Consider the following 18,065-nt stretch of genomic DNA (forward strand, 5'->3'; position numbering starts at 1 on the left):
AGTTGATTCTTGGGTTTCCTCTGCAGCAGCTTCAACTACTTCACTGCATGGCCAACTCCATTCCCCAGACACAAGGGATATGTTTCATATGAGTTGGCTGAAGAAATGTCCAGTTGCCTCTGGTTTACCTGTTCTCTTCAATGTGTACAGAGCTTTATCTGTCTCTAGACCATCTACACTCTCCAGCTTCAGGACTTTGAATTTGAATTTAAAAATATTTCTAAAGCGCGCGTACACCTTGCGGTTTCTTGGTGCTAACAGTTTACTGATCCTCAGTGGGCGGGGCGGAAGGTGGCCATGGGAAAGAATTATTGAGGAAAGGCTTGTAAAAACAGGAAGGTTTTTAGTGCCTTTCTAAAGAGAGAATATTGGGAGGTGGCTCTGAGGGGGGCAGGAAGGGAATTCCAAAAAGTGGGGGCCAGAGTGGAGAATTTTGAGCCTCCCCATTTTTTTCGGCGAAAGCGGGGCACTACCAACAGATGTTGAGAGGAAGAGCGCAGTTTCCTTGTGGGGGCATAGGCTTTGTTCTCCGAGGAGATAAATGCTGGGGCAAGGCCCAGTTTAGCCTGGAAAGTAATGCAGCCCACCTTGAACTGAGAGCGTTCGCCGATGGGGAGCCAGTGCAGGGATTTTAGGAGGGGAGTGACGTGATGGAATTTAGCTAGATTGTGGACAAGACGCGCGGCTTGGTTTTGAACTAGTTGCAGTCGTCGTACGTTGTAGGCAGGCATACCGAGGTAAAGGGCGTTGCCGTAGTCCAGACGAGAGACGACCATTGCTAGTATGATTAATTTGAGGGCAGAGAAGGAAAAGAAGCGAGAGACCTTGCGGATAGTACGGAGTGCAAGAAAGGAGGAGGAAACCACCGAGCTCACCTGGGAGTGCATGGTGAGTTGATCGTTAAGCTTGATACCGAGTGTTTTGACGGAGGAGGCGGGGGACGGAGGGGAACCAAGAGAGGGGGGCCAGAAGAGAGGGGAACGAGGACTGGACCAACCACCTGTCAAAACCAGCTCTGTTTTGTCAGGGTTTAGTTTCAGGTGGTTGTGGTTCATCCAGTCCCGGATGAAGATCATGATAGATTGGAAGTTGGACTTAGAGTCAGAAGTTTGAGATAGAGAGAATATGAGCTGGAGGTCATCCGCATAATTGTATACGGAGACCTCCATTTGCTGAAGAGCAAAAATGAGGGGAGCTGTGTAGAGATTGAAAAGTAGTGGGGAGAGAGAGGAGCCCTGGGGGACCCCACATGGGACCTTCCGAGGTTCAGCCGAAAAGTCGCCCAGATGCACTGATTGGGTGTGGTCTCTTAGAAAGGAGGACAACCAGACCAAGGCCGAGCCGCCGACTCCTGCCGCTCTGACACGGGAAAGTAAGATGGAATGGTCCACCGTGTCAAAAGCGGCGGAGAGGTCGAGGAGGACCAAGGCCTGCGGGAGGTTGGTGTCCAAACCTTCTCTAAGGTTGTCAAGCACTGATAACACTACTGACTCAGTCGAGTGAGCTGGGCGGTAACCAGCCTGACGAGGGGCTAAGGCTCGGGTTGCTTCCACGTGGGTGGTAAGTGCTCTGGTCACGTGTCGCTCCAGTACTTTCCCCAAGAAGGGAAGTAAAGAAATGGGGCGATAGTTGACGAGAGCGGAGGGGTCGCCACCAGGTTTCTTTAGAATCAGAAGAATTATAGCTGTTTTGAGAGTTGGGGTGACAACGCCCTGGGACAGGGAGCTGTTAAGAAAGGTGATCGGGGGTAGTGGGTAGATCGTGAAGATGAGCTTGAGAATGTGAGCAGGGCACGGGTCCAATGGGGAGCCTGATTTGACCAACGAGAGAAGGGAAAGAAAGGACTCTTCCGTTAGGAGAGGGAAAGACTCGAAACGAGCCTCTGGAGGAGGGCCGGAGGGATTGAGGAATGAAGGAGAGGGTGGGGGGGATGTTGGCTTTAATTTTTGCGATTTTATCCAGAAAACACGAATTCAGAGAATCACATAAAGATTGTGACGGAGGAGGTTTGAGGGTAGTTCTGTCGGAGTAGGCGAGTTTACGAATGATACTGAAAATTTCTCTATGCTGGTTCTCAGCGGCTAAGATTTTCGAGGAGAAGTAGTTCGTTTTGGTGATCAAAATAGTTTTTTTATATTGCGACAGAAGGGAAGTGAACCGGGCTTTGAGGATAGGACAGTATTGTCGTCTCCAGGCTCGTTCTGCGTGACGGACTGTAAGTTTTAGCACCCTCAGTTCGTCATTAAACCAGCGATTGGAGTCGTTAGTACGTCTGGAGGAGACTCGTCTAAGAGGGGCGATGGAATCGCAGCCTAAGAGAAGCCAGGAGTTGATAGAGTTGGCTGTTCTGAAGTAGACATACCGAGTAAATCTGGGCAGGTGAGAGAAAGAGAGGAAGCTATAGAGGTTGCATCCACCCGGCCCCAGGAGCGTACCCAGGTATTTTTGGGATGCGAGGGCTTGGTGGGTAGGCCAAGTTGTAAAGAAAAGGACATCAGAGAATGGTCGGACCAGGAGCAGGGGGAAATGGATGGGGACGTAATAGGGCAGTGAAGGCACCAGATCTGGTCAAGAATATGACCTTGGATGTGAGTAGGGGAGAGGACGTGAGAAATTAAATTGAGAGATCGTAAGGTCTCGGAGAATTCCTTGGAGGTGGAGCATTCGGCTGGGTCAGAAGGCCAAAAATGTAAGTCACCTAGCACCATGATGGAAGAATTGTTAACCGCCAGGGTGGCTACAAGGTCTTGAAACCCAGTAAGGAAGACTTGGGAGGATTGGGGGGGGGGGGTACATAAGTAGACAGGTGAGGGGTACACTGAGGGAAAGTGAGCGGATAACTAGGAAATCGGAAGTGCCAATAGGAGGAAAAGTGAGAGTCTGAAAGGGGATTTCTTTGCGGGCAATCAGAGCAACGCCACCGCCCGGTTTGTAAGATGGGCGGTCGGCGCGGAGAGCGTAGTAAGTGGCAGGAAGTGATACTAATAGGGAGGGGAGAGAGCAGTCACGAAACCACGTCTCTGTCAAGAATAGCAGGTCCGGTTTATGGAGGTCAAGAAGAACAAAGAGTTTGTGATAATGCTTGACTGCAGAACGAGTATTGAGATAGCAAATCGAAAGGGAAGTAGGCTTGGTTCCAACAGGGGAAACCGAGCGGGAGGGAGGAGGGGAAGGAAGAGGGTGGATTGGGGCAGGGGAGTGGGGGGAAAGGGAAGAGGCCATTAGTCCCAATCTATTAATATGATTGCTCACAGAGGCGTCGATCGGCCAAGGGCCTTGGAGTCCATGTAGTTGCGCCGATGAATAGTGTAGCGGTAGGGCATTGTGGCGTAGCCTCGGCCCTAGGTCCGTTCGGTCGCGGACGGGCGCAGCCGGGCTTGCCTTAGGCGCGCCTTCGGCGCACAATCGTCGCGCCCGCTGCGCTCGTCCGCTGCGCGTTCGGTACAAGCACATGGTTTATAGTAGGCGAGGAGGCAGAGGGGGGCGTGGCCTCGATAAAGGGGCGTGGCCTCGGCGCTCGCCGGAGTGGCGTCACAGGGTGAAATAGATCGATGTCCTGCCACTGCAGCGTTAAATCGGCTGTGCGGGGAGCAAGGATCAGATGGTGAGTAAGTTTAAAATCACAGAGTAAACAAGTGAAGAGACAAACAGATTTGGTGCTTTAAAATCGTCAGGTCGCGCTCCCGGCTTCCGCCTCAGGAGGTTCAGATAGGCTGGGCAGAGGCTAGTAATCAGTGCCTATTTATGCGCGGCGGGGGGGCGTGGCCTCAATAAAGGGGCGTGGCCTCGCCGCTCGCCGGAGTGGCGTCACAGGGTGAAATAGATCGATGTCCTGCCGCTGCAGCGTTAAGTCGGCTGTGCGGGGGGCAAGGATCAGATCGTGAGTAAGTTTAAAATCATAGAGTAAACAAGTGAAGAGACAAACAGATTTGGTGCTTTAAAATCGTCAGGTCGCGCTCCCGGCTTCCGCCTCGGAGGTTCAGATAGGCTGGGCAGAGGCTAGTAATCAGCGCCTATTTATGCGCGGCGGAGGGGGGCGTGGCCTCGATAAAGGGGCGTGGCCTCGGTGCTCGCCGGAGTGGCGTCACAGGGTGAAATAGATCGATGTCCTGCCGCTGCAGCGTTAAGTCGGCTGTGCGGGGGGCAAGGATCAGATGGTGAGTAAGTTTAAAATCACAGAGTAAACAAGTGAAGAGACAAACAGATTTGGTGCTTTAAAATCGTCAGGTCGTGCTCCCGGCTTCCGCCTCAGGAGGTTCAGATAGGCGTTCCAGAGGCAAGGAGGATTCCTTGGACAGAGCCTGGACTTCTAGAAGAAGACAATATTCTCTAATCGTGAAAGCAGCTTTCTAGTCTGAGTGATACAAAAGAATCCTTCTCTTTGCCTTTTTTTCCACTGGCGTGTTCATAAAGCAGTTTTTACAAGAAAACATGGGCAGATGTACTAGCCGCTCTATTTAGACTGTATGCATGGTTATACATCTCAATAGTGGGGTGTTCCCCATTCACCAAACTCTAAATACCAATCAGTCTGGGATTGGTGACAACCCTTAAGCAAATTAAATTGAAGACATATCTGATTCCCACTCCAATATTTAGAACTGTGCGACTTGGTTCCTTTCAGAAATATGCCTTATTGCAGTGTTATGCCAGAGCCCTTTGCACTACAGCAAACAAATATAGCAGCACCCTGCTCCCTCTTGTTGCTTTCCAGCACTCTCAAACTCTACCCAAGACCACCTCAGTCCTGCCTCTAAAGTTTCAACTAAAGTCCCAGCTCCACAGGTCTCAGATGCACTCAATCTCAATCCCCTGCTGTAAAGTTTGTTGTTATGCCTGGGTGATCTTGTCTATACAAGGAAACCACATTTGAACTGATTGTGGAGAAGGCTTCATGCTAACCATTTAATGTAAGCATTTGAATCCATGTATTTGGCACCTGTAAATCATGTTAGGTGTGAAGAGGAAAAACTAGTCCTGAACCACAGAGGTTAAGCTAGGGAAAGGGGATTAGCCATTTGCTAACACTAATTAAGTTAATTAGACCAACTTGCAAAACAATAAATTATAGGCAAGGAATCTAGATAATAAATGTGTAATGTTCTCTTCGATTGTAATATATTTTTTATCTATGTGTTATGAAATTGAAGTTTGTATGATTTTCCTAAAAAATGTTTAAAAAAATACGATTAATGCCAATTGGTCACACTCTGAAATTCATGCTTCTGCAGCCTTTGAAAAAGTGCTTAAAAATGTTCAATCCACACCAAACTCAGCAGGAGGATGGGCTGCAGAACTTCGATGTGCTGATTGGGATCAGAACTGGCCTAATTATTGCAGTTTATATGCATAGGGGATTCCCTGAAAGCCCAGTGATGAAGGAACAAGATGGTGCTGACCACAGAGAGAGATGGTCCAGATACCTGATCCAAAGGCAGAGTGAGTATTGAAAGGTGTGTGGCACTGCAGTGAAGCATGCAAGGGAGGCAGCAGTCACTAAGGTGCAGATTTCAAACCCTTTGAAGAGGTGCACAGAGCAGCAGACATTAGCTGACCCAACGTCAGCCAAGGCGCAGTGGCTGCATGCGTTTTTGAGGCCAGGATCCTAGTGGTCAATTGTCCTGAATCTAGAGTAGAGGGGTCCCCAGAGAGCCTGTGGCCTGCTGGAATCTTGGTTCCTGCAATTGAATGCAACAGGCAGCATTAGGCCCATGTAGGTGCTCCAGCCTATTATCTTACTGTCGGGGCTCAGAAAAGAATAGCACTGAAGATATGAGCAGTAAGCAACATGCAAATGAACCTGACCGCATGGAAGGACGGGTGAGGTGGTGGCGGGCATGTGGAAGTGCCTCTGGGGAAGCACCCAGCTCACCTTTTTTATTGAAGCTGAGCACAGGATCTACGAGGTCCAGTGGAAATGCACCTGTTAGCATATACATTTTGGGATCACACTTGGTATAGTAACAAGTGGTGGTTTCAAGAAATAAAGATTGCAGGCAAAGCAGCAGGGAACTCACAGTCGAAATTTGAGTCAACACTCTCTGATGAGAAACAATTGGCAGATTTCCGAGACAGAATCTGACGTCCTGAAGTTAGAGCTGAAGATGCCTACTTTTCCTTGTTAGTAACATCAGCATAGCGGCGGCTCCAAAGGGATGTAAGGGCCCATGTGTGGATTTCTTTATTGAAGAGTAGCTCACTGGCATTTTGCTATGTTTATGTCTTTTTTAATTCTTCTTGGTGGAGAGGGCATACGAATAACCAACTCCTGCCCCTTTGCTGGGGACACCCTTAGGCTGATCATTGCACACCTGCTTAATTTCAGAGACTAAATACTACAGGTTGCTTGACATCAGGAGTCTGGACTATCAATAGTAGTAACTAATATCTCATTCAATCCTGATCAACAGACTATGTGAAATTGATGTCAGTGGTCTGCTTTGTAGTGGTTAACTGATTTTTAAAAGGTCAGACCCAAATTATCTTGGGTTCCTTTAAGTCTCTGCAAGTTCCTCTCACCAAGGCAGTACCTGAGCCCTACGTTGTTCAATGTTTATTTTGCTCCCTTGGCACAGATTGTGAGAACTTATGGCTTTGAAATAATCTTGTATGCCGATGATACACAATTGATCATCACTATGGAACAAGACATTTAGGATTGGAGGCAGCACTTCCGAAACTGTGTGAAAGACTTTGCTATGTGGATGGGTAGGAACTGTCTTTAACTGAATAGTGAGAAGACAGAGGGGCATATTACCAAGGGCCTTATCGCCGCTTTAGTGGGAATTTTTCCCGCTAAAGCGGCGATAATTTTATCGCCCTATTACCTGGCTGTCGCTAACACTAGTTAGCGACAGCTATTAGGAGATAGCGATCATCTTGGGGCCCACTTTGCATGTCAGCGATAATTATCGCTAATGACATGCAAAGTGGGCGTGCCAAGATGTTAGCGACTGGAAACAGTCACTAACATCGCTATCTCCTATTATAAGCTAAGCGCGATTATCTCCAAAAGCTAACGCCTGCCCAGAGCAGTTCTTAGCCATGTTATCCAAAGGAAGGTGGATAACATGGCTAAGAGCATTGTCACGATAATGCATGAATATCGCTGATTTTTCAGCGATATTCATGCTTTTCCCACGATTTTTACCGCTTTTGAGATAAACCTTGATAATATCAAGGTATCTCAGTGGTAAAAATCGTCGGAGCACGGCGATATTATTATACCCGCTAACCAAGCTTAGCGATAATTATTGCTATTGCTTGGTAATATGCCCCAGAGTTCCTAATATTTGGCAAAGCGCAATATCTCTGGGTGCTGGACTGGTGGAGCAGTGGAGCTGGGTTCTGCTCTGATCCTTAGTCACTCAGCTAAAAACGTAGGGATAAAAATTAACGGGGACTTGGCAATGAAAAATCATGTTTCTGTGCTAAGAGGGACTTGTTTCGCCACTATGCGCACTTTGAAGAAAGTCGTTCCTTGTCTTCCTTCCTCAGCCAGGAAAACGCTGATCCAGGTGCTAGTTATCATTTGCCTGGATTACGGCAATACTCTGCTTATGGCAGCTAACAATACTCTGCTGATGAAACTTACAAAATACAGCAAACCGATTAGTTTGTAATCTTCTAGCAGGCTCTCCTTCTACACCTATCTTCTGGTCTTTACATTGGCTACTGGTGACAAAACATATCACTTTTAAGATCTGCTGTCTAGTTCACAAAACCCTTCTTTGATAGATCTCCACTGTATCTAAAAAGAAAACTTTATTTTACACCTTGAGTGTGAGGAATCTGGATCTGCTTGCACTTTCCTCCCACTTTTTGGACCATTTTAGACCCTTGGAGGCTGGTTGTCTGATTCTGAGAGTGCCCTGGGCTCTGCTAGGCAAGCCCAGGGCCATTGTTATATTTAAACACTCACATGTATAGGGTACACTATGTATTAGGGTGCACTTACAATTGACCTGACCTGCCCTATATGTCCCTAGTAGATAATAGGACTAAGGGATGACATCTACCTGTAAGTCTTTAGTATATAATAAGGCATGTCAGTTTAGAGGTTAATAGCCTTTGTTGCACTTCCATATGTGCACTGCTGAGAGCCTGAGGTCATTTTAAAAGCAGCCCTGTGTTGCAGCACTGTTTTTAAAAGTAAATTCACTACAACCTCGACTTTGGTGTGATGGCAATGTGATAATTTCTCTTATTTTTACATATTAGGTACCCCCAGGTGTTCCGGGTTAGGGGGGGGGAAATGTAGCTATAAGCAGGGTACCTATAAAAGATGTGAAGTATTATTCCACATCATGATTACATATTAGGACCCCCAGGTCTCCACATGTGTCCCAGGGGCTGGGGTCCTGTAATTATGAGCAGGGTCTTTCTAAAAGATGTTTTATAAATCCTGATGAGGGAGATATTGCACATTTTATTTTTCTCCTTTCTTGTAGACAGTTGGTCTCATAATGTAACATGGCAATAGTTTATGGATACATTACTGTTGCTAGGAATTGATGAATAAATACCAAACAATCACTGTATAGAATGGCATTGATAAATCCATCCATTTGCCATTGTTTAATTTATCCTAACCTGTACAGAAAAGAGGTTATAAAACGTTCTTCTCTGTAAGCTAAAAAACAGCCTTCCTGCAGTCTTCCCTGATTGGTCAGATAAGACAGGATTAGCCAGGCTTGCTTGATTAGGTGATAAGTGGCTTTCCAAGACAGGCACTATCTGCTGGAGAGAGTGCTGCAGGTACAAAGGAATGCCAGAGCACAGGGGAGGGGGTCATAAAGCATGAGGCTTCAAAGGAGAACAGGACAGGCAGGGGATGCCAGGCCTACCTACCGTCATCCCCTGTGCCCCAGCCAGATAGCAGGTTTAAGGAAGGACTTTGCAGATGTTAGAGGGAGGAGAGCTATGGCAAGGAGCCACACTGGGAGTTAGTTTAATTAGCTCTTGCTGCTCTGTTGAAGTTTCAGCCATCATGGACTTTGAGAGAATAGTGCTTTCTGGGACAAGACTATGACCTTGGAGGAAGTTGTCATGTTTTGGGGTGTTGCCCTACACCTCATTGGACAGGGATGCTCCCCTGCTTGTTGCCAGAGAACACTGGATAAATATGTGAGAGGTTGATAGCCCCTTAGTTCTGCTGCCTGAAACTACAAGAAGAAGGAGGATTGTCCTGCTGGAATCTTGAACTGCATGTAAGGGCCTGCCTGGTGAAGACTGCGCCTGCTGCAATATCAGGGACTACTACTGCTCTGCGGACTTGCCTTGCTTCAAGAAGGAGTAAGGAGTGTACTCCCTGCAGCTACAGTTTAACAGAGCTTAAATAACTCTTCTCCAGCCAGAGTCCGCCTCCACGAGTGCATCCACAATTCATATATCTGCTTCCCTACATTGGATTTTCATGATTTTGCTGTTATTTTCAAGATACAAATATTTCCTATTTTTATAACGTGGTGTGCGATTTTCATTATGTTTTATGTTTAACTTATTCACTGTTTTGGAGTTTTTAAATGCTTTACACGCCTGTCTACTAAGTTAAGCCTTATTGCTCGATGTCAGCTAACAATGGTTGAGCAAGGGGCTAATTATTAGAGACCCTATTCCGACCCAGTACCATGTACCATGTTGGTGGCCTTGTTGGAGGTGTTAGCTGCCTACCTACCTCTCCAATAACCCACCTTCCAACGCTGAGATCTAGTGATAAGGCATTTCTCTCTATTCTGCGGGCAAGGCTTTCCAGACATGGGGGCAGATCCTTCTCTCACATTGCTCCTAGGGCACGGAATTACCTTCCTGTCTTTCCTCATGGCTGTGTGGATTTCCGTCAATTTAAGAAATTTCTTGAAAACCTGGCTATTCTAGAAGTTTGAGGATGCTATCAGAAGAGGCTAGCACCAAGATGCACTTTTGGGTGTGATTCGTTGCACTCTGCAAATAAATATCATATCATAAAGTCTTCATTCTCCCTGATTATAAAACTGCAGAGCAGCAGCAGTACAATTTCTACCTTGAGTCAACGGTCCTCTATTTTCAAGAGGGTCTGAAATATGCACTAATGTTACTGGCCAAGCAGAAAATCATAGATGATGGAACCACTCACTTCATTGCTGATGCTTTGGAAGCTTGGTCCTAACTGGAGACAAAGGGGATCTCTGAGAAGGACCCCCCTGGAATGGGTGCTCTCTCCAACAAAAATTGCAATAAGCACCACCAGTTAGGTGGTTCCATTAAGGAGCAAGCAGCAGCTTACAGAGCACAATTAGTGGCAGACATTATGCAATGACGAGACTCACAAAGGTTTGACTCCAGCTGCCAGCAGGATGATTTTGGTTATGAGACAAAACTGATTTTGGGGGTCTCTGGTGGGATTCTTGGCTGGGTGTGGTGGCTGCCCCCATGAAAGCCTGAAGGTATTGTTTGTACTGTGATGAAGGCTTCCTCCCTAAGCAGGGGGATGCATTCTTCATAGAGAATGGAAAACAGCAACATCTGATTTGTACACTGTGAATGATTGAAATGCTAATCATAAGCAGTACTGTCTTAGCGGCTGAACAGACGTGTTTCTGTAGGACAGCCCATCAATAAACATACCGTCCCTGGGTTGGTTTCTAAGTTCCAATGTAATCACAACAACCTGGTCCTTGACTCCATAGGCAATACTTTTTACAACATCCTTTGTTGACTCGTCGGTGTGGTTACAAATAACCTATCACCCACTGCAAAAAGTTACAACAAGGTGTGCCTATCATTAAAACATCCTCGCAAATTCTGTGTGTGTCTGCGTCTGCATCTATGGTGTCTACTATCAGTCAAACCTCGTGCAACCACGTGCAAAAGAAATTACATCGGATCACATCAGGAAAGTAATCAAAAAAGGATCAGAAAGAAAAATGTGTGGATGGTGGGTAGGAACCTCACGGGAGCAACCACCAGGGAACTACTGACTGGTTCTCGTCAGTGTGTTCCTTTTCTCATGATTGGCTCCTTCCCACTGGAAAACAAATCAACAAGAAGATAGGAAACAAAGTATATAAAGTAAATCCTAATCAACTTAAAGGTGTATGTCCCTATAGCACTCATGTGCAACTACCCCCTCGGTATCAACACCGCTACTTAGTGAGAACCTCTGTGTTAAAAAGTGAAGTTAGATAACCCTAGCTGATTGAACAACTTTATTCCATGCTGGGTATCTACTCCCATTAAAATCAAAACCTTGCCGTTGTTCTTCGTTTTGTATTATAAGAAGCCAACATGTTTCATTGCCTGTCAGAACTGGTCGGCAATTTCTTCAGGGCAGGGGGTATTTCATTCGCCACACTCAGCTGGACACTGCCAACCCATTATACCTTCATTACGGTGTCTGCTGTCATACGTAGGGTTTTTCGTACCCTCTTCCACTCGTGTGGTCCACTTTTAAATTACTTATAATGGTCGCTTCACGTCGACCATACGAGTAAAGCGCCACCTTAGGCTAGGCTCCCACGTAAGCTGTCCGTCTCCCGCATATATGGTCTTATGGAAAAGACCGGAGAGACTCTGGGCGCTCTAGTTTCCGCTCTACGCAGATGTTAAATTACGGGCAGCAGCCGCCTGTGCTCCGCCTAAGTTCCAATGACCAGGACCTTGTTGTAGCTCCGACCCACATTTGGGAAATTAGAATATTGGGTCTAATGCTCGACGGAGGTTTTTATTTGTCCCGGTTCTTGGCTCGACAAGGGCTCTGTACATTTATGAATATTACTTACATGAGGTGTGGTACCCAGTATAAAGATCTCATTCCCAACCTATATTAAACAATACCATGAAGACACCCCCAAATAGAATTTTCTAACATAGAATGCATTATTGAACAGTTGATCTCTTTATTAGATGTCAAGTAATGGCTGTACACTTCTACCATATGGTATGGGAGTAGCGTTGGTTACGGACTACTGGAAAGAGGCAGCGGTCCTAATTTAAGAAGTAGCAGATATACATCTTATGTGCAACATTGCATTCTGGCTTCTGGGACAAGTACCACCAGTCAAAAAAAAATTATCTCATCGAAAACAAATGTGTCAACTCTACTCTTGTCCTAGAAATAGGACAGCGATGGCCACTAATTCCTTAATGGCACCCCCTCTTGATATATGGCTGAAGGACCTGACGTATTGTGCCAATGCTGAGAAGTATACAATCACATCTGTGCAAAAACAGAGAAAGGGTAGTGTGGAACACACCACCTGGAACATTACTCTGTTGACTTTAGCAGATAACATAGATGAACGACATCCTTACTAGACTGTATACGCTTGACTAACAAAAAAGCACCCAGGGGTGTCGAACAGCACAGGTCGATGGCAAGCTACCAGTATCTCACAGACTATCTCGGAGAAGGTCCCTGCCTGGGAGGCTAGTTTTAAATATGCAGCTCCGAGACTCAGAAAGGTGACGATTCAGGACTGATGCTAAATTACAAGCCTTTAATAAAAAATAAAAAAATAAATAAATGCCTCACATCAGAGCAGACTGTATACTCCGAAAAAAATATCATATCCATGAGAAGTTTATTTTCTTTAAGCCACAAACAGTAATGCATTTGATTACATTTAAATCTTTCTTTCTCTTTCATTCTTGTACTCTTTCTCTTTATTTTCCTCTTTCTTGTTTGTTTTCAATGCCTATTTTCTATTTCTTTTGTTCTCCTCTCATTTTCTCATTCCTGTCTCTTTCTCCCTCCTTAATTTTTTCTTCTTTCTTTTTCTCCTTCCTTCATGTTCTTTCTTTCATTCTCTAATCTTTTTAAATCTTTGTCTCTCATTTTCCTTCTTTTTTCTATTTAATTCTATTTTTTATTCTTGCATTCTGGGTTTTTCTCTCACTCTTTTTTTGTTCGTCTTTTTTTTCTATATTCCTCATGCCTATTTGTCTCCATCTCATGCTTGTTCCTTCTTTCTTTCTCTTATTCTCTCCTTCGGCCATTCTTTCTTTTCCTCCTTCTGTGCATTACTCTGTCTTTCCTTTTCATTCTTTCTCTTACATTTGTTTCCATTTATTGTTTCCTTCATTTCCTTTTTCCTTCAGTTAATTTCTTTAGCCACGCCCTCCTTTCCTTTTTTTCTCCTTTGTTCCTCTCCTTGCTTGATTCTTTCATCACCTTATTGGTTTTTCATCTGCTTCATTGCTGCCCCTCTCTTCCTCCTTGTTCCATCTTTCATTTTGTCTTTCCTCTCCTTCTCTCCTCTCTCCTTTCTTCCTTTTTCTTTGTTGCCTTCTTTCTCGTTCTGCTTCTTTCTTTTCTTCATACTCTCCTTTCTTTTGTTTCTTCCTTTTATTTTATTTTCTTCCTTTCCTTTCTTTTGTTCTTTAAAAATACTAAACTTCCTAAAGCAATCTCTTCATTGATTCATTTGTGTTTCATCCTTGCCTCAGAGGTATACTTACAAGTACATAAGATGCTGCAGTGATATGTTTACTATTAGAGCACTATGCAGCCTGCACATGCCTATTCCGAATTTCGATCATTAAGGCAGAGCCAGTTTATGGACATTAACAGATGGATTTGAAGGCAATTAACCAGATCATGAAAGTCTTTCGATCCGCTAACACAATGAGAGTAGTTTCATCACATGTAATGCATGATCAGTAGGCCATAATCCCAAATGAGTCGTTTGAATCACACAGGAACATAGAAAAGTGTAAGGAGGCATAACTGGTACTTGAAGACCACATGGATAAACCTTTCCAGATACAGCTCTTCTGACAATAATTATGTGCACTGATCACAGAAGAAGGGGTGTTCTAGGATCAGTGTTTAAATAGCTTGCCCTTTTGTGCGGTTACCTAATAATTCATATATAGGCCAGTCGCTCATGATGGTTTTTATAGATCAGAAGTAGCTCTCGCTACTCAAAAGGTTTGAGACCCCCGACATGAAAGGATGCTTGGTTTTGCTTGGTATAGCCTGTGTGGGAATGTGTATCCCCTAACGAGTCTTAATATAAATTACATGAATGACCCTTAGATGCGTGCTGACCGATGTGAAGTACACTGGTCCAGTTAAACCACCGTGTGACAAGGAAGGACGGATCACATAACCCGCAGTATGACAATGCCTAGATGTGCCGAGCATGTAGATCCATTTCACAGAAATTTAATTACAAGGTCAGAAATTCCAAAAATGATTTTGAATCAATTTCTGTTTAATTTAAATTGTCGTCTGTTATGCACTAACTGCATAATCATGTCCGGTTTATGATCTGCGAAGAAGAAGCAAATGCTGTTTGGAGAAGACTTGCATTGAGCCCCTCTGTGCCTTAAATTATACTAATGTTTGCACATTCCCCGCCACGTATGTCCTCATAGAAATAGTTTTCACTGGCTGCCCGTTAATCCATAGCATATCTGAGATTTTACAGTCTGTGATATTTGAGTGCCTGGAGAAAACAAATGAAAAAATTAAATTTGCCTCATTCTCTTCAGGCAGAGTTGATGTCATACAGAATAGGAGAAATCGAGAGAGCAGAGGTAGATTTAATTCACAAGAACACGGTTAATTTATTTGACGGCAGAACCGAACCTCATTTTTAGCTCCAGTGCTTGATTTGCCGAGACACGCCGAAGGAGATCCACTAATGGCCGAGGGAAAGCACATTTCAGAGCAGTCACTGAATGAAACTGACTGGGGCAGCCAGCGGAGCCGAGCGGATGATCGATTTTCAGTTTATTCCGCGGTGTGTGTCATTTTTGCCATTTAGCAGCAGAAGCGGGTTCTGAAGCTTGAAATCAAGCCAGGCTTGTGCGGGGCAGGTCAATTGACATGTTTGCGCAAAACACCAAATGAATTAACCTTTCCTCGAGTACAATGAAACCGGGTTAAAGTAATATCGTAAACCAAGAGATGTACAGAAATTCAAAGAACAACCGTCACTCTAAACCTTCTCCCAGCATTTAGGTGACTGCCAGTAAAGAAATGTCCAGCGTCTGCTCTCTGCCTGTTAAAAAAGTGCAACGTGGACGAGCTCCGACATTTCTGTTTTCGTTGATAATTATAAACAATAAAAAAAAACGGCCCTATTCCAAAAGTTGTTGTTAAACATAGAGGAACGTTTTTAGCTGTATTGGGCGTGTTAGGGATTAGCAAACAGATACACACCTAACAAGTGTAAATTCTCCATAACTGCAGGAATATATCACACATAATGGGGTGAACTATAGGTGTTATAAGATTTGGTTTGCCTTTTAAGTATGGGAATGTCCACAAACATGTCAATTTGTTAGTTGTCTCATCCTTTTTGCTTGCCCATTCCTATCCTGGATGTGGATAGAAATTTTCTCCTTCAAAAAACTGGATTAAATCCCTTTCAGATGGGAAATGAATTGATTGAGATGTCATGAGTGATGTTATGAGTGATATCACTGACCATGTCAAGAGTGATGTAATATGTGAGGTAATACAACGGTAAATAACAAGGACCCCCTGATTGTGGATCAATTTCCTGGGTCAGGGCAAGCAATATAATGACAAGTAACAACCCCAGGCAAACCAAAATTCCAAAGTGCAATGAAAACCAGCAAATTAAAAATGACACTTTACTAAAAAACGATTTTAATGAAAAATCATCAGAGTGTTTAATAATTTTCTTAATATAAATTACACAAAAAATGCATATATTTTCTAAAAAAAACATATACATAATAATTAAAACAGGCATGAACATACAATTAAAAAATAAAGGTAAGGGTGAAGTAGTCACGGTTTCTTCAACGTGTTTCGACACCAAGGGGTCCATTATGATATCGGGTGGATTGGCTCCGCCAGGCTGGCGGTAGCCACCACCAGCCTGGCGGAGGCAATCTGCCCGATACCATAACCAGATTTCCCCCCGCCATATTACGATGGCGGGGGGACCACAGCGGACGGAAAGACCGTACGCCGCTTTTCCGCCCCGGTCGCCTTGCGGCCAGGGCAGAAAAGGAATAATATGTTGGCGGTGTCTAATACACACCGCCAAACATATTATGATGTCTGGTTTTCAGTGCCTTTCCGCAGCGGCGATGCCGCCACGGAAAGGCATGCGGTCTTCCCTCTGGGGGCCCCCTGCGGGCCCCCAGAGTGAAGTACAGGTGGGGGGTGCACATGGGGGGTACCTGTGGTAACCCCCTTCATTGTCATTTACAAAGCAGCAGGCACCGCGCGATGCCTGCCACTTTGTAAATGACAATGTGAAAGTGCATTTTCAGCATTGTGGCGGGCGGCGCAGAGAGCACCGCCCCCCACAATGCTGACAATACAGGATGTGGCCGCCACTGTGGCGGCACATCCTAATGGCACCCCTGGGACCCCCGCCCTTATGGCGGGCGGTCCCGATTTACGATGGGATGAGGGGCGGGCAAAGTCCGCCCGTCATCCTAATGAGGCCATCAGTGTCTTCGTCAGGAAAGTACCATCATATAATTAATCTAAAATTAAAATTAAAATAGACTTTAATACAGATTTTTACATACTTTTCTACCTAAGTACATTATTAATTGCCGGTACATACATAGTCATAGTTCTATATGATTTTTTAGAAAATATATGCATTTTTTGTGTAATTTGTATTAAGAAAATGATTAAATACTCTGATGATTTTTTATAAAAATCTTTTTTAGTAAAGTGTCATTTTTAATTTGCTGGTTTTCATTGCACTTTGGAATTTTGGTTTGCCTGGGGTTGTTACTTGTCATTATATGTGAGGTAATAAGCAGTACATTGTTGGGGCGTAAGTTATAGTTAGCTGTAACTGCTGAATTTCTCTAGTTTTGTGCGAGTGAAATGTCAGTCTATTTATAACGTCCCTGTAACCTTTGTTTTTTTCAGTGAATATATATATTTGTGCGAAACACTGCCGGGCTGCTTTTCTGCCGGACTATCACCTACCTGCCTTGACCTGCTGCCTGAACTTGGGGCCACTTGCTGCCGGTCTCCCCTGCTGCCGCTGCCTGTTTCATCGCATGGCCGCCGAGGGGGGAGACTACAGCTCCCAGGTCTCCCTGCGCCCACGCCCCCACGCCCACTTTCGCTCAAAAGGGAGGCTCTGCTTCTGCGTCACGGGACGCACGCGGGCAACGCCGGGAGAAGCCCGGGACAAGGACGGGACCGTCTTAGGCCGTCAGAGGCCGGAGCAGGCTGGGATGGGCCCCCCTCTAATAAGGTTTTTATAAGACATATGTATTGCCCCCATTTCTATGTACCCCATACAGTTATGTAAAGATTGGAAAGTGTGTTATAAGGGTAAGAACTTGACTATAGGTACACCTATTTCCTTAGGAGTATTTTAGTTAGTTTAACTAAGTTTCTTACGGGGAGCGAGTACTGGTAATTCCTAGCTATGGCAAAGAGACGTGCCAAACCAATGCTTGAAAATGCGTGTAATACCATTGACACATACCTGGTAAAAGCTGTTAGTGTCCTCACTGAGGAAATTGATCGCACCGAGTGGCGCCTTTCAAAGGGGTCAAGTATTATGCTAGTCGACCAGGCCAATATAAGCGAAGTACCCAGCCCGACCAGTGAAGCCAGTCTGGATATTGGCTTACCCGAGGGTATAACTAATAATAATAATGGTGATGAGCTTTCTGGCATCTCAAATACATCTAGGTTACCTGCTATGGACATTAGTCCATACCCTTTAGCTACCCCCCCAATGAAAGCAAAGGGTTATAAAAAGAAAACATTAGGGCAGGGAAAGTTGAAGGCGAAAAAGGATAAAAGAATCGCCACAGCAGGGAATAGGGTCACCACGCGAACAAGATCAAAACAAAACCTAGATGTAACCTCTGGTACTTTTAATATAGAAGCCGTCTATGACAAATTAATTGAGCTGATTAGGCCCCTCCATGAAAAGGAGGATAATTTGGCCAGGGAGGTTCATAAATTAAGTGGTAATTTGGATAAAATCAGTATGGGGTTCCCACGGGACAGACCCAGATTAGAGGCAAATAATGGAAATAATGGTAAAAATGATAAAGACAATGAAGCCATTATCCTGAGTAATAACAGTCCCCCTACCGCATCTAACTCGAGTAAG

The sequence above is a fragment of the Lissotriton helveticus genome, chromosome 4_1, assembly GCF_964261635.1.
Source record: "Lissotriton helveticus chromosome 4_1, aLisHel1.1, whole genome shotgun sequence".
Classification (NCBI taxonomy): domain Eukaryota; kingdom Metazoa; phylum Chordata; class Amphibia; order Caudata; family Salamandridae; genus Lissotriton; species Lissotriton helveticus.